The 15,785-nt window shown below is 47.7% G+C and overlaps 1 long non-coding RNA gene across 7 annotated transcripts in view; it reads left to right on the top strand.

Annotated features, from left to right (window-relative positions):
* LOC138117701 (uncharacterized) overlaps positions 1 to 15,785 on the top strand; it is a 52,745-nt gene that overhangs the window by 13,251 nt on the left and 23,709 nt on the right. For all 7 annotated transcript variants that reach the window (XR_011154807.1, XR_011154809.1, XR_011154808.1 and 4 more), the window contains one exon: positions 15,302 to 15,410. This is a non-coding gene — a long non-coding RNA (uncharacterized lncRNA). The remainder of the gene's footprint in view (positions 1 to 15,301; positions 15,411 to 15,785) is intronic.

The raw sequence follows: 15,785 nt of genomic DNA on the forward strand, positions 1-15,785 counted from the left end.
AGAAATGTTTTTATTTCTGTTGTGCTGAGCAATTTGACCCACGGGAAGAGGTGTTTGTGCAGGCTGCAGCTGCACCCACAAAGAGCTTGGCTTGTCCTTGGCAATGGCAGGTGGAAGGTGGCTCCTGGCTGGGATGGCCGTCAGGCAGCCTGGCCCCCACAAGGACAGGGCGGACACTCAGCGTTCCTGTGCCACAGTTACTCAGGGAACTCTGCTCCAGGTGGGCAGAAAAGGGTGGGAATTGTTTGGATGTGATCTCAAATTGTGTGTTCATTTGATGTCCATGTCGGTGTGAGCCCCATGCTCTGCAGGAGCAAATAACAGGGAGGGTGGTTGTGCTTCACCTCAGAGAAGCTGATTCACCCGAGTAATGAGATTATTAATTCCCTACCAACTGGAGGTTATTTTGTTCAGCCAACTGTGGCCACTTGTGTGAACTCATTCTCTTGTCTGTGAATGTAAACACTCTCCTGTCGTTAAGTAATCCTAAAGTATTTTTGTGGTGATAAATTTTATTTAGGGCCAAAGGCAAACTTCACAGACGCTTTGGGTTCATGATTTTCAATGTTTTGAGTTTATTTGTGGTTGGGTAGAGAAGCTGTGAAGGATCTTTGCTGCATTTTAGGATGGTTTATTTGCTGTTGGAGTACAGAGGAGATGGTCTGAGTGACCTGGTAGACCTTTCATCTCCTGCATGGGGACAAATTTGTCCCAGACCATCCCAACTCAGAGTCCTAAAGATCAAGGCAGTGAAGCTTTCATGGGAGTCTTGAGTTTGCTCAAGGCTTCGTGGCTCCCTGTTTAAAATTCTAGAGCTTTGCTGTTTTTCTCCATGGGATGTCAGATCCTATTAATGTTGTATATGAGCATCTTATTAAGAAAGCAATTCCCGGTGTCTGTGTGGCACCACAGCTGTCCTCACAGCACCCTGGCAGGGCACTGCTGTGGCAGCTGGGGAAACTGGAATAGGAAGGGTTGGTGACAAAAGGATTTTGGGGGGCATTTATGCCTCTGTGCCCAAAGTTGTGATTATAAAAATCCCTTCCTGGAGGCGCCTGAATTTGTGAATTCCTTCAGCCTCAGAGGTCCTTGTGTGCCTCCAGCTCTTCTTCTCCCTGCCCTGCCCAGGTCAGTGTGGACACTGGGACTTGGGCAGTGGAGCTGAGATATTGCAGTGCCTGCTGAGGGCTGGGCTTCAGGCACAAAGCAAGGGGGATTTTCTCTCCTTTTAACCAAGCCCACAGGTCTGAGTGGGCTCCTGGCGATGCTGCTGGGACAGGTCCCTGCTCCTGCCTGCCTTGGCCACCTCCCTGGGGAGCACCAGCCCGGGGCTCACGGGGCCCTGCTCAGAAGGATGTGGAGGGGTTTCTCCACTCCACAGGCAATTATATTCTAGATAGGAGTGAGCTTCCAGTCTCCATCCATTCTGTTCCCTGGGGTTTCAACTAAACGGGAAGAAGGATAAATTATTTTAAAACTGAAGAAGTTTATCTATGACATTTAATTAGTGTAAAGGGACTTCTCCTGATCCATGAAATTCCCAGTGCAGCGTAAGCATATCCAGCCCTCATCGATGATGAGGTGATCCATCAGCTCACAGACTCTTTTCTATTACCAGAAGTTTATCCTGAAATCTGGCAAAGGCCATTCATAAATTCATTTGAGAGGAGTGTTGTTTGGAGCTGCTATTATCCTGTGTAATTCCACAGCTCCAAATCAAGCTGTGATAACAGCTCTCTATCTGACAGACCAAGCTTTCAATCACACTTTATCACCAGTGCAGATGTCTGTACAGGAACAGGTTTTTCTCAGAAACAATAGAGATAAGCAAAGGTGGCTGAGGAGTCATTTAGAGAGGGAAGAGCCTGGGAGACATTTCCATTTCAGTATCCAGAGTGAGGAAAAGCACACAAACCCCTCATATTAGAAATGGCTCGGAATAACTCAATAAGATGATTTTCAATCCCTTGGTTGTTTGCTCCAAAGTAGAAATAAAGGAATTAATGCCATGTCAGTCTTTTGCAGAGGGACCTGCTGCGAGGGTTGGGGAAGGGAAAAATCTCCCTTTTCCATTCTGGAGAAAGGGATGCTCCAAGGGAAAGCAAAATGTGGGTCTCCAAAAGCCAAGGAGGGTTTTATTAACATGGGCTGACCCCCAAGGGCTGCACTCTCCAGTCACTAACCTGCACTGCCCCTCCTGTCACAGCTGCTCCCTTGGGACTGTTGCTATTTTTGCTTCCCATTTGCTCCACGTCTATGGAGGTTTGTGGGTGCTGAAGTTGGCAAAGGAAATAAATCCCCCCTTATTTTGTTCTGTTAGAAGAGCAACTTTTGAACAGAGTCAAATCTTTAAATAGACATGCAACAATTTCTGAGGCCTATTTTTTCTTAAGTCTTGAGCTGGAGTTTGAAATAATGCAGAATTTTTATTGCTCTAAATTAATGCTGTTGGTAGGTTGAGCCCTGTGTTTTCAGTGTAAATTTTAATTCTTCTGATGTGCCTGTCTCAGTTAAGCTGAAACTGTCCTGGGTTCTTCCCATGACCCTGGGGCTCCTCAGTTTGCATGTGGCTGGGGCTGTGTTTTTTGGGGCTTTGATTTTGTGATAGATCATTTTGCAGGCAGAACCACCTTTACTGGGTCTGCAGCAGTTGCTGCTGCATTTAAATCTGGTCTTGTGGGACCCCTGGGTTGTACTTGGAGTCCAAAGAGCCACTCAGGAAATCGTCTCTATTGCTGAAAAGTGAACCCAGCCCTATTTTTTGTTTGCTTATTGGAGTCTGAGGACCAGTTTAGCTCCTGCTACAGTATCTGAGAATTACAGTGTGGTAGGGTTGCCTCCTTATAGAGGAAGGAAAATATGCAACAATTGGAAATGTATGGATCCGCTGGGAAGGGAAGCCCTGGAATTTCTCTAATAGAGCCCAGGAAATCCCATACCTGTGTCAGCAGATGAGGCAACAGGACATTGTCCAGGGCTTAATGCTGGCAGCTGTTGGGTCTGGAGCCACAGGCTTTCCCAGGAATCTGAATTCAGGCCTGATTTTCTAGAAAAAATGGGAAAACTGCCAAATTTTTGAGAATTGAATGTACACTGCTCAATATTCCAGCATTCCTGGGTCACTGAAACGTCTCTAATGCGAAATGAAGAGTGAAGCAGCCCCTGGAAGTGAAAGAAATGTGGTTTATGCCTTGGGAGGGTGAGTCAATATCCCTGGCTGAAATATGGACACATCCCGTTAGTGCCCATCACTGCAGACCTGGACCTGCCAATGCACTGCCCCAGCCTTGGGGTTTATTAATAAGAAAGGCAAAATTTATAAATCACATCCTGTGGAGAATAAAAGCAGAATTGGTTGCAGAACCTGAATCAGAGCAGCATTGCCAGGTCACCTGCTTAAAAAAAGAGGTGGTTTCATGGCAAATGTGTATTTGCACAGAATCACTTCAAAGTGCTTTTCAGGAGAAATTTAACTTCTGTATAATTTAAACAGGGAGCTTTCCTTGGATTTAAATAGGAATTGAATAATGCCACGGGCACTTCTGTATTCATACATGATTTAAGAGTTATTAAGATGGATTAACACCTTTACAAACGCTGGTAAGAGGTGCCCAAGTCACGAGTAATCATCACTGGCACACAGAGCTCTGTAATTGATTTCTAATTATTGATCAGAGCAGAGCTCCTTTTATACCAGAGCAACAAATGTTAGAGGATAATTTCTATTTAGAGGATAATTATTGCCCAAACCAATGCTGGTGTGTATACAAATATAATCTGTTTAAACCCCTTTGTGCTTTACGGAGTGGAGAGTATTTCTGAGGTGCTTGAATGTGGTCTTGTCTTGATCAGAACCAGCAGCTGTTCAGATGCTTTAGTGTGGCTAAACAATGATATCTCCAATGCCACAGTTTTCCATATTGGGTTGATTTTGGGGGTAGATGTTGTGTATTCACCTGACCTGATGGCTGCAGTCTCAATTGCTGATGAGGCTGTTTTGGGGTTGTTTTTTAAGCTCAGTTGGTGCAGGACTCTCAGCCCAGCAGGGCAGGATCTCTCCTCTCACCATTGCCCAGGCTGTGTTGTCTTTCTGGGCAGAGCCAGTTCCGTCTTCTCTCCCTCTCCCCCCTTGTCAGAGAGACCTGGGAGAGCAGAAGGATGATTCTGGAATATTTTTCTCCTGATTTCCTGCTTGCTGTCTGAAAAAAAAATTAAAAAATTATTGTCTTAATGTAGAAAAGGTTGTGATGCTGAGAAATTGCAGAAATGTTTGATCCTTTCCGTGAAGAAGGACAGAGCTGGATGGGAGGGGAAGAGGAAAGGGGGAAATTCCCATCGCCTGTGTGGGAATCGAGACAAGCTGATTGAGGGGGAGAGAATGGAAAACAGGGTGGATCTGGGAGCTGCTGGAGCTTAGAACTGAGCTAAGAAAGAAGCGTTGGAATGGAGGTGTTGGAGTGGCAGGAGCCCATCTGGAAGTGGCTCGGTGGTGGCGGGGCCGGGGGCATCCCCGCGGGGGCTCCCCGCACCTCCCACGCCGCTGCCGGCTCCTTTTCCAACCGGACCCGGGGGAGGAATTTTCCTGGAGCGTGGCTTCCAGCTGGCTGTGGGAGGTGGTGCTGCACCGCCATCTGCTCAGGAGGTGGGAGAGAACAGAAAGGGCTTTTTCCCTGTGCTATTTCAAGAAAGGAAAAAAGGGAATTCATGTGTTTCTGTGTCAGAGTTTGCAGCTTTCAGTAATCACAGCAAAACCCCGTGGAACAGCTGAAGAAGTTCTCATGTAATGGGAAATAATTATTACAGTCAATTCTTTCCAAGGTTATTGTTGCAGCATTTTCTTTTCTTCCAGAGCAATGCTCTGTTATGGATAAAGAGTTAAAAGTCGATTCTGGGCTCCCATACTAAAAATGTATTATTATTGCTATTATTGTTACTACTTTGAATTGGAATTGTTGAGCCACAACATAAAGGAAATGGCAAACAATCAGTCAGTGCTGCTCCCAGGCAAAGGCAACGAGTCCTGCAGTGAAGGGATTCATCCTTCCAGTGTTGGAAATGGGGGGAGCAGAGAGGGAATCTTCACCAGGAACTGCGGAGACAGGACATGGAGTAATGGGGGAAGCTGAAAGAGGGGAAATTTAGGTTGAATATTAAAGATAAATCCTTCCCTCTGAGGGTGGGCAGGCCCTGGCACAGGGTGCCCAGAGCAGCTGGGGCTGCCCCTGGATCCCTGGCAGTGCCCAAGGCCAGGCTGGACATTGGGGCTTGGAGCAGCCTGGGACAGTGGAAGGTGTCCCTGCCCATGGCAGAGGTGGAACAAATGATCTTTAAGGTCCCTTCTGATCCAAACACATTCACAGAAGCTGGGTCTTTCCTTCCGTGGCCACCAGAGCCAATGGTGACCAATATATCCCATTAAAAAAATCACACCCTGTTTATCTGCTCCTAACTGGTCTCTGAAAATCTGGTCATTGAGGCTACCCAAAACTTCACTGAAACCATTTTGGGTTTGTTTCTGCGCTTGTTTTTGTGTGGATGGTTTGACACAGTGAAAATTATTTCTGCCTCAGTACAACTGGTAATATTTGGAATGATTTTTCTTGCCTTTACTAAGTCCTGGTTCCGCAAGACTTTTCTGGAGAAGGGACTAGAACAGAGGTTTGGCTTAAGTGCAGAGTGGTGATGGTGATGTTAATGCACTTCACTTTTTATTTTCTAATCCTAGCCTCATTTTGGGTACCCAGATAATGGCTGGATATGCTTTTCCTGGCAGCACATTTGCAGTGCTCCATTGTGATGTTCTCATTTCAAGGTGACTATTCCCCTGAAATGCAGCACTCCGGGATGCCCATCTCCCCTGGCTCAGCCCTGCTTGCCGAGGACTCTCATTTCAAACCCAGGGAACCGGGGACGGAGCTGCTGAGCCCGCTCCAGGCAGCAGCGTGACACCACCCGAGTGGCCTCGGTGACATCGTCATTTGAGCTTCTGCCCCTCTGGGAGCCGCAGCAGCTCAGTCCCCGGCTCCCTGCGGCTCCCAGTCCGCCGTGCGAGCCCGGTGCGATGGAGCGGTGCTGGGCGTGACTCCGGTGCGATGGAGCGGTGCTGGGCGTGACCCCGGTGCGGGTAACGCGGGCGCTCCCCGCCAGCCCGGGGGAAGCTCCGCTCTTCGCGGTGTTAGAGCTCTGCAGGTGTTTGAATCCCTCCGGGAACATTCCCGGTGCCGTGCTCGCGGCTCGGGCTGCCGGGGGCAGGGCTGGCAGCCGGGTTTGTGCGGGGTTCTGTGTCAGTAGGTGTCACCATCCGGTTGCTGTGCGCTGGAGCGCTGCTGGCACCGCGCCCGCGGAGCTCCTGCCAGGCGCTCCCAAGCCCTGCCCCGGGACAGGATCAGCCAGCCAGAAGCTTCTCGACACGCAAAGAGGAAAAGATACTCAAAGCTTTACTCGCTGTCCAGAGTGATGCTCTGCAAAGGTGAGCACCTGGCTCTGCCGCCTGGCACAGGTGCCAGTGCCACCAGTCCCGGCCACAGAGCTGGGGCTCGGCTTAGCAGGAATCAGCTCCCGTTACCTCCTTCCCCTTGGAGAGCGGAGCTAACTCCCGGCTGAGCTTCTGGGATAAATCTTTGCCCAGAGCTGCAGCTCCCGGGGCTGAGCCTCCCTTTGCAACCCCGCTCCCCGGGCTGGTAAACCCGGCTTAGAGCTCGGCTGATGGGCTGGGCGATGAAGGAGGGTGGGAGCTGGAACCGCTTCCCTGGGGATGCTGCAGTCCCATTAGGGCAGTGAGGAGACTTCCAGAAGGGGTTTGGAGGTGCTTCTGAGCAGACACTGTCTGGGAGAGTGCAGGGGCAGGATTATTGCTGTCCTTGCTGCTCTGCCCGCTCATCTGCAGCAAATCCGAGCGAATTCCTGCTCCGAGGAAGAGGAGGACTCTGTGCTGCAGAGCCTCAGCTTGGGCCCCTTTGAGCAAGGGAACCCCATGGTCCCGTAATGACCCTGGAAATGACACAGGTACAGGGCGAGCTCTGCTGGCAGCCCAAGTGACACAGAGAAGCTCTTCTGTGTAACTGTGCAGAGTGTGAGCTGGGGTTTCACAGGTGCTGCAGCTGTTAATGCTCTTAAATCACCATCCTGATGCTGTGTCTGTGACTCTGCAAATGCCCAGCCCTTGGTAAAAGCTCCAGCCATGACCCAGGGTCCTCACCTGTATGGCAATTTGGTGGAACTGATTAATTTTCTCTGTGTAAGTGGCTTTGTGAGGAGCAGAGGAGTCATCCAAACTCAGCTCCAGTGCAGCCACTTTCATATCCACCCTAATACTGTTTCCTCCAGTAGAAGTGGAGATTTAAGCTAAATCAGAAAGGCTCAGATATGCTTATACTTTCTATTCCTTCCCTCCTCTCTCTGTTCCCATTCCCTGTAACTGCTGACATTAGTTGAAACAGCAGGTAATACTTTTTCCACAGAACTGGTGTGCAAATGACACGGGATTTATAAACCTAAAGAGGGTTTGCTGGCCTTCCCAGGCTTGCAAACTCAGAAAAAATTCACCTCAGCTGCAAAATACCACTGCAAGAGGGATGTGTATCCAGAGGATGGTGCAATGCTTGGACAGCCCCCGCTGGTGGCTGCTCCTCTGCCTGGCCCTGGAAGTGGATGAGACCTCACATTGGGTAGCAGAGCCCAAGGCAGTGGCCCTCAAGCTTTAAGGTTTATGGTCCAATTCAGTCAATTCAGGATATTTTTGTATCTTTTCTCAGGAAAAGGTCCTGGACTGGGAATCACTTTTCTGCCCCTTTATTCCCAGTGCTAAGGTGGATTTGCATGTCAAGAAATTCCAGCCTTGAGGGATTACCCCAAGTACATCCCCTGCCCTTGCCCTCCCAGCTCTGTTGGGGATGCAGCCTCATCCCATCAACCCCAGTCCCACGAAGAATTTGGTTGTCATGCAGGTAAAACGTGAGGGCAAAAAGTGGAGTTAATCGTGTGGCAGAGATGAGACAGTGCAGGGATTCTCATCATCATTACTCATTTACAAGATCGTTGAAGAACAAAACAATTACCAAACCATCCTGCTGCAAGAATGGAGCTGGTGCTGGCAACTAATGTGCTTGTAGGCTTTTGTGAAAAATGCAGGATTATCCCCTTCGTTTCACCCGCTCAGCTCGTTTCTAACTCATTTTGCTTTGCTGTTTCTCTAAAGAATGCCAATTGTAGTTCATGGCTCCATCCCTTCCTGGCTGACACATTGATCCTTCCTCAGGAGGCTCCATAGCCTGTTCCTCAGTAGCTCAATGTTATATTTTAACCTCAGTCTAAAGATTTCATTTAAAACACTGAGACCTTCTCCTGCTGCGTACTTGAAACCTGTGACATTTGGCTGTGGTGCTGCTTTGCCCTGAGCAGCCCAGGGCAAGCTCAAGTGGCTTGGGAACGTGTGCAGGATGAAGTCTGAATGGAACCGGTATTTTTAGGAGGGAACACAACAGGGGTGTGTCCTGCTGCATCTGGACTTTGCCACTGAGCTCCCTTTCTTAAATACCCTCCAAGGAAGAGGAGAGAAGGGCCCCGTGAGCACAGAGATGGGAGGGGTGTTTGCCAGATTTAGGAGGCTTTGTGTCCCACGGTGGACTGTGCTTTAATGAGTGTGAAGACACTCCTGACTCCCTGCCTGAGGACGAGAGGTGTGTGCCAGGTTGTGGCTGTGAATGACAACGCGGTTTTGGTAACAATCCACCAGTTTTGGCAAACGCTTTGTGATTAAATTGTTTATCGCACAATAAAACCAAAGTCATGTGCAACTGAACGTGAGGAAGTCAAAGCTTTGAAAAGAAGTGTGGGTTATGATTTGGATTCTCCATTTTCTTCAATCTCAAATTGGTTTATTTATGCTTTTATTTATTTATCCCTTGTTTGGCAGTTACAGCTGAATCAAACAAGTGCTCTGTTTGTGGGTTTTTTTCCCTTTCTCTCTTATTTTCACACAGTGAGAACTGGGAATTGGGCTGGGTTCTTCCCCTGCTGGTGATGCCCCCTGGGCTCACTCTCCTTGCAGGGATGGATTCCACCTTTGAGGAGGACAATCACTGACCTTCAAACCTGTAGTAAATGGAACTAAGCCTTGGTTATAACCAACTTCACAGAACTGGAGAGGAGCTGCTGCTGTGTTTCCTTCTCCAGAACCCCAGAGTCCCTCGAGGTTCCTCAGCAGCTCTTCTGCTGCTCCTTGAAACACATCACTTCTGTGATATGCTGGTAAATCAAAAGAAAACTGAACAGGGACCTTAGAGCCAGAGCTGTTGTGAGCTCTTGTGGCATTTCCTCTTTTCCTCCCTCCTTCAGTGTTCTGGTTGTTGATAATTTTTGTGCTTTCCTAACCTTGCACAAATGCTGGTGGTGCCTTGGGTTGGTGCTTCTGCATTGTTATTTCATCCTGTGCTCCTCCTTTCCACAAGCAATTTGCTGGCACGTGATGATTTGCTTTTCCTGGCACCCCACTTACATTTCACTTCTCTTATCAGTTGATTTACTGCCTCTAGACAGAAGATGAATAGTTTGCACTTTGTACTCTTAAATCAAAATGGAATGGGAGAGACTGGTTTAATCATATTTTATTCCAACCCCACTTATCTGTATCACCTATTGCTTAGCCCTGTCAGGAGTGATATGTCTGCAATTTCCTATCTTTGCTGCTGGCTCGGCACAGGACCAAGGCTCTGCTTATTCATGGCTCCAGCATTGTTCTATCCCAAAACTGGGAGAGGCTCTGAGCAGCTCCACACGGCCCCCATGGCTCAAACAGTGAGGCAGGGCAAAACCAGCCCAAAAATGGTTAATTTTGCCATTGAAACCACATTTGGAACAGGGCCTGTAAGCTGGGGCTTAGTTCAGCCTGACATTTATATCTGGGCTTCACATTAGACTTATTCCAAGCATTCCAGTCACATCTCTGTTTTACATGGAGGAGTAGCAGCCAATGTACCTGAAGGAGTAAAGTCCACTAAGCATTGGCCTAATGGTCACTTCACCGTGGCCTGATGTAACTTGTGCAATCTGGGGCTAAGTGCATGAAGCTTTTGATTTCTGGTTTGAGGTTTATTTGTTTATTATAAGAGTAAAAAATTAAAGCAACTTGGTTAAAATATTTTTAACTGTATATAACACACATATTTAATGCACCTTTTTTTGGTGATGTAGTATTTTGTTCTTAAAAAAAAATGCTTGGACTGTTTTTTCAATGGACTTTGAATTTCATGGTTCAAGCTTTGTGGATACACCTCCCTAATGCTTGGCTAGTGCATGTGGAAACAAGCAATGCATTGCTTTCATGGTCAAAAATAAATCATTAAAACGATTCCCTGTAGCCTGGCGATGCAAAATGGCTTAAATCTCAAAATACTGCAAGGTGAAAAAATTAGATTTGAAAATTCCGTCCTGGAGTGAGTAAGTTTCTCTCCATACCTCCTGTATTTGTGTGTATGTGGAGCATTCCAAGGAGTTGTATTCCAAGGGGAATCTGCTGGAGGCAGGTGGGGGCAGGATGGGTTTTGCTGCTTTTCTCTTGAGCTGGATGGGAGCTGACGGGGTGTGTGAGGAGTTGCTGACCTTTTCACGGGGCTGCTTTTCCACCTGAAGCACCTGACGGTTTCTGCTGGGCTGTGCTGAGCTCTGCTGTTACCACAGAGCAATTAAAGGTATCCTTCTGTTGATATCTGGGTGCAGTTTTCATTTTCCTCCTCGCCCGTTGCCAGAATCCAGAATGATTTATATGGCTGGAGCAGAACCGTGCGTGCTGTGAGCAGTTTACTCAGAATTTCCCATTGCTTCCCCTGGAGGGGGCTGCATAAAGGATACTTTGTGGTTTTAACCTGTTTGCTACTTTATTGGCTGGGAATCAAATGATGGAACAGCTTTTGCCTTCGACTTCCAGGGCTTGGGCTCAGGACAGGCTCTGGGTCATCACTTAAGGCTGTGCCCCTTTTAGGGGACCAAGCTCAATTGATTTGTATCTTCCACAAGGCTAAAGCTAAAACCCAGAGTCCTGGCTGAACAAGGCTTCTCCAAGTCATGCAGTTCACTGTTCTGTTTTTTTTTTAAATTTAATAGTATCTTTACAGCTTTTCCCACAGTCCAGTTAAAAATCCCATTTCTATTTCATGTTGTTATGTACAAATTCCCTTTCAGCTGCCAAAGGAAGTTATTGTAGTCCAATGATTATAAATGATCACAGTGAATTATGGAGATAAAATCCAACTTCCAGCTCAGGGAGGCCCAGTGAGACATTGCCCCCTCAGCCTGGGGGCTGTGGGGAGATCCAGGAGGAGCTGAGGGGTGAGGAGAGGCAGCTGGAGGATGCCCAGCTTCTGAGCAGCTGATACTGATTTGAACTGAATGCAGAAGCTTGTTTGCATCCCAGGTCTTGGCTTGCCCCATCAATAACATCCCTTTCCCTTATTTTTTTAACATTCTTGGGCTTTACTCAGCCTGAATTTGTGTTTGGAGCCGGGGGGCTGCTGAGGCTGCGATCCCACTGCTCCGCTCAGTGCCCACACTCCAAGCCAGGCAGGGCAACCTGAGGTGTTTTCCTCTCCTGAGTCAGTTAAAAGGTTCTAAAACACACCCAGCCACCCTGGCAGCCTTTGGGAAGAGCCCCTGGGCTGTGCAGAGGGCAGGGCTGTCCAGCCCGGGGTGCAGGCGCTGCTTGGAGGGACAGAGGGCAGGGCTTGCACCACCCAAAGCTCTGCTCAGGGGATGCTTCTGGCAGGGGAAACTGAGGCTGCTGGATGGACTGGGCTGCTTGTGCACCCTGAGTCCGGTCCCTGTAATGTGTAGGAGCACCCAGTATCCCCCTGGAAGCACCAGCACAGCAGGAGCTGTCGCTGCTGGGACAGGACAAAACTCAGGGCATCGACAGGCATCTCCTGTGTCCTTCACTCTCACCATGGAACCGAGCTGCTGCTCTTCCCTTGTGCTTTGTCTCGCTGGATTTGTTACTTTGAAGATTGATGTGGCACCGTGTCTTACCTGGGGATATCAGGGAGATCTTACTGAGTGTTTCAAAATGGGGCTCATCCTTTTGGGCTGAGCTTTGCTTGGGCTCCCTTGGTGATAAATGAGGGAAATGTCCTCTGGTGGGGCTTGCTTTCCCCGGGAATATCAGCCTGATGGTGCTCCAGCAGCTGTGACTAGGGTGAAAAACATCCTCCTTGCCCAAAGGCCACAGCTGGGAACGGAGAGTGGTGGAAATCGCAGGTGGCCCTGGGAATTATTCAGCCCAGGGAAGAAATCTGCCTAATTTGCATCAATTCCAGTCACTCTTGCTTTCTTCTTTATCGGGAAAGCAACAGTAGCTGCAGGATCCATGGCTGGTTTGTGCTTGCTGTCTCTGGAAATAATAGAGGACTTATGGAAATCTCAGTTAGGAAAGTGGCAGTTTTGAAGTGAATCCCTTCGGTTCAGTTTCTTGCAGAACACATTTAAAGAACTCTCAGTGATCATTTTCATGCTAAAGCTCAAATTGTCTTGTTAGATTGTTGCTTTTGAGTGGAGAAATGGATTGACATTGATTTTTTCCCCCCTTTTACACTGATATTCAAGTTTTTTGTGTCAGTCTGATTTGACAGAAACTGAGATCTGTCTTTATTATTTTTAGGCTACTGACAGCTCAGTGTTTTTGACAGATAGAAGGATATTTTACACCCTTCTGATAGGGATTACCCTGCTTAACGTTCGCTCTTCCCCGCATTTCTCTTGAATGCATTACAGAGTTGCCCAGCTGGATCCTGGTTAAGACATGCAGAGCTTTAAAACATTTATTTATTAATTATCCCCGTGATTTCTGGGGTTCAGGCACCACACCCCTGACCTTCCCCAGCTGTGGCCACAGCACCACCACGTTCCCCAAGCTCCTGCTGCTCCTCGGTGCTGTTGGGACCATGGACACCGAAATTCCTGCCAGTGTGCACTGCCAGTGCCCTGGAGCTACAATCTTTTTTACATCAAAAAGTGAAGGCAAGGATCCCAGGCCCTCAGCACAGATGCATCTCTTGCAGTAAATGTGTCCCAAATGGGGTAAGAGCATTGCTGGTAGGTTTTAATTTTCTCTGCAGGTAAAAGCCATTTCTGTGCTGCTTTGGAATGAAACCAAAAAGAAATCGTGCCTGAATAAGCTTTCCCTGTTAGAGCACAGCTCTGGCTGACAGAGACCTGAGGAACTGGAGGGAGCTGAAGCTACACAGATATTTTTTCTGGGTTTTTTTGGTTGCTTGGTTTTTTGGTGGTTTTGGTTTGTTTGTTTGTTTGTTTGTTTCTTTTGGCTTTTTTTTTTTGTTTGGTTGGGTTTTTTTCTTGTAATTCTTTTTCTTTAGAGTTATTGAAATTAACTTGTGAACTTGCTGTGGTCCCTCAGACTGACCCAGCTCTGTCTCTGTTCCCGTTCCATGTCCTGTAACTCAGCAGGGGCTAAAGCAGCCACAGCTTTGCCCTGGGTTTGGCAGGGTTGGGATGTCACCTGTCCCCCATCTGAGGGCAAAGCCAGGTGGCCCCACTGCCCAGAGCACTGGGGTGGGAACCAGTTCATCCATGGGAAGTGACTTCTGAGCAGCCTTGAGGATGTGACTGTTTTGCAGTGTGAAAATGGTTTGATTATCCCAGCACTTTGCACTCCCGGTGAATGAATATTTACAGTTAAATGGAGATATACACTCGGTGTGACTGCCCAATAACACTCAGTGCAGTTCCCTTTTAATTTAAATATCTTCTCTTGTGCTGGCCTTGCTGCATCCCCAGTGGGGTTATTCTGGAAAGCTGAAATTACTTTTGCTATCTGTATCACTCTTTTTTCACCATTATAAAGGCTCTGCTACCTCTAATATTTGACTTTGCCATTGCCTGTCTCCTTCTCTTTAAGGTGCAGTTACCACAGACTATTTCAGATTCCTCAGTGTGAGTTTGGAAGTACAGGGGAAGTGTAAATGTGATTTAAACTGCATTCCTGTGGTGTTCATTGGAAACTGGGCTGTCAATTTTTCACTAGTCCCAAAACAAGCAAACAAAAGCTTTCAGCTGGATCTTATTCCCATGCTTGGTGTGGAGACATTTTGATTTCAATTCTCAGTTTGTCTGGTGTTGCCCAGACACTGAGGTTTTCATTGAAAACACCAGGCTTTCCTACCACCTCATGCACCCTGGTTTATGTATGTACTTACAGGAACTTTAGTTATATACGTTTAGATATTGGGGATAAATCCTTCCCTGTGAGGGTGGGCAGGCCCTGGCACAGGGTGCCCAGAGCAGCTGTGGCTGCCCCTGGATCCCTGGCAGTGCCCAAGGCCAGGCTGGACATTGGGGCTTGGAGCAGCCTGGGACAGGGGAAGGTGTCCCTGCCCATGGCAGGGGTGGCACTGGATGGGCTTTAAGGTCCTTCCAACACAAACCATCCTGGCATTCTTCATTTGCTTTGTCTAGGAGCCCTTTAAAGCACCCAACCCTTGTGTCCATCCAGTCCCCCCATTCCTCATGGACAAGCTTGCCACAGAAAATGGGCAATGTCCTCTTTGACTGAATTTTTAATGCTTTTCCTTGGCTTTTATGCAGTGGCTGAACGTCTGTCTTGAAGCAGGGAGAAGGGGATGAGTCTGTTTGCAGGGAGATGCAGACGAGGCCTTGGGGTGTTAATTAGAAGAAGGCTGTCACTGTGGAGTCATGGGCTCTCCCTGCCTCCAGCCATGGCAGCTCTGGGATTTCCCAGCCCTTTATCCTCTCTTTCAGTGCTCCACTTAGCTCAGAACAGCTGGGTTCATTGCCCTTACTCCTGCACCTTGATCTTGACCCAGAAAGACAATTACTGAAAATTCCAGGGATCTGTTAACCTCTGCGCCCTCCTGCAGGCCAGGAGCTGGAGCTCAGCCATCTGTCCTGTAGGAAATGCTCAGGAATCCAAAGGGCACCGGTGGATGGGGAGCCAGGAGTGATTCATGGAGCTATTTCTGCACTTGAGGTCTCCTTTCAGCAGGGCCGATGCCTTGGGAAACACGGCTGGGAGTTTGTGTGCTTTTTGTCCCAGCCTTGGTCATGGAATATCTCAGCTATAAATCCAATCCAGCCTTTTAGTGATTGGTTTGACATCTGGGGCTGGTGTTAATCCATGCCATAAAATGCTGTCTGTCTGTGCAAGGAGCTGTTCCCTTGTCTGGTGGTCCAGCTCTGCCTCAGTCTGATCCGAGTTACATCAAAACCTGTCAGTGTTAGCTCTTCTTTTATGGAAAAGTGCACTGTTTCCTGTTTCATTTTATTTTTCCCTTTCTAGACCAGACTGAAAGATGTATTTGACTACCAGAAGTTAATTATTAAAGAAGGAAGGGAAGATTCATTCCAGAAGTGGATGGTTCTTAACGCTCCTGGCGAACTGGCAACGAGTGAGTTTTCCTCAGTCTCACTGGACCTCTATCCAAATATAGCTAAATAACAAATGAAAGGAAGAATGGAAAGAAAGTTACCTTAACTATTTTCTTTTCTGAGGTGGTAATATGGCCTTTTTTTGCCATCCCCTTAAGGAAGTTTTGGGATCCCTTTCTGGATCTGTGTCCTTCACTGATTTCCAAGCCCCGTTGTTGTATCCATTCATCAAATTAAAGCCATTCCCACAGGGAATAATGCAGATCAGTATAATAGAGAGCAAAATTTACCAAACCCAGGTATTTTGTGCAAGACAGCAACATATGTAAGTTAGTAAACGTAGGTGAAATATTCCTTGAAAGAATAGAGTGATCTAATAGTACTTTGCTTATGGA

The sequence above is a fragment of the Aphelocoma coerulescens genome, chromosome 12, assembly GCF_041296385.1.
Source record: "Aphelocoma coerulescens isolate FSJ_1873_10779 chromosome 12, UR_Acoe_1.0, whole genome shotgun sequence".
Classification (NCBI taxonomy): Eukaryota; Metazoa; Chordata; class Aves; order Passeriformes; family Corvidae; genus Aphelocoma; species Aphelocoma coerulescens.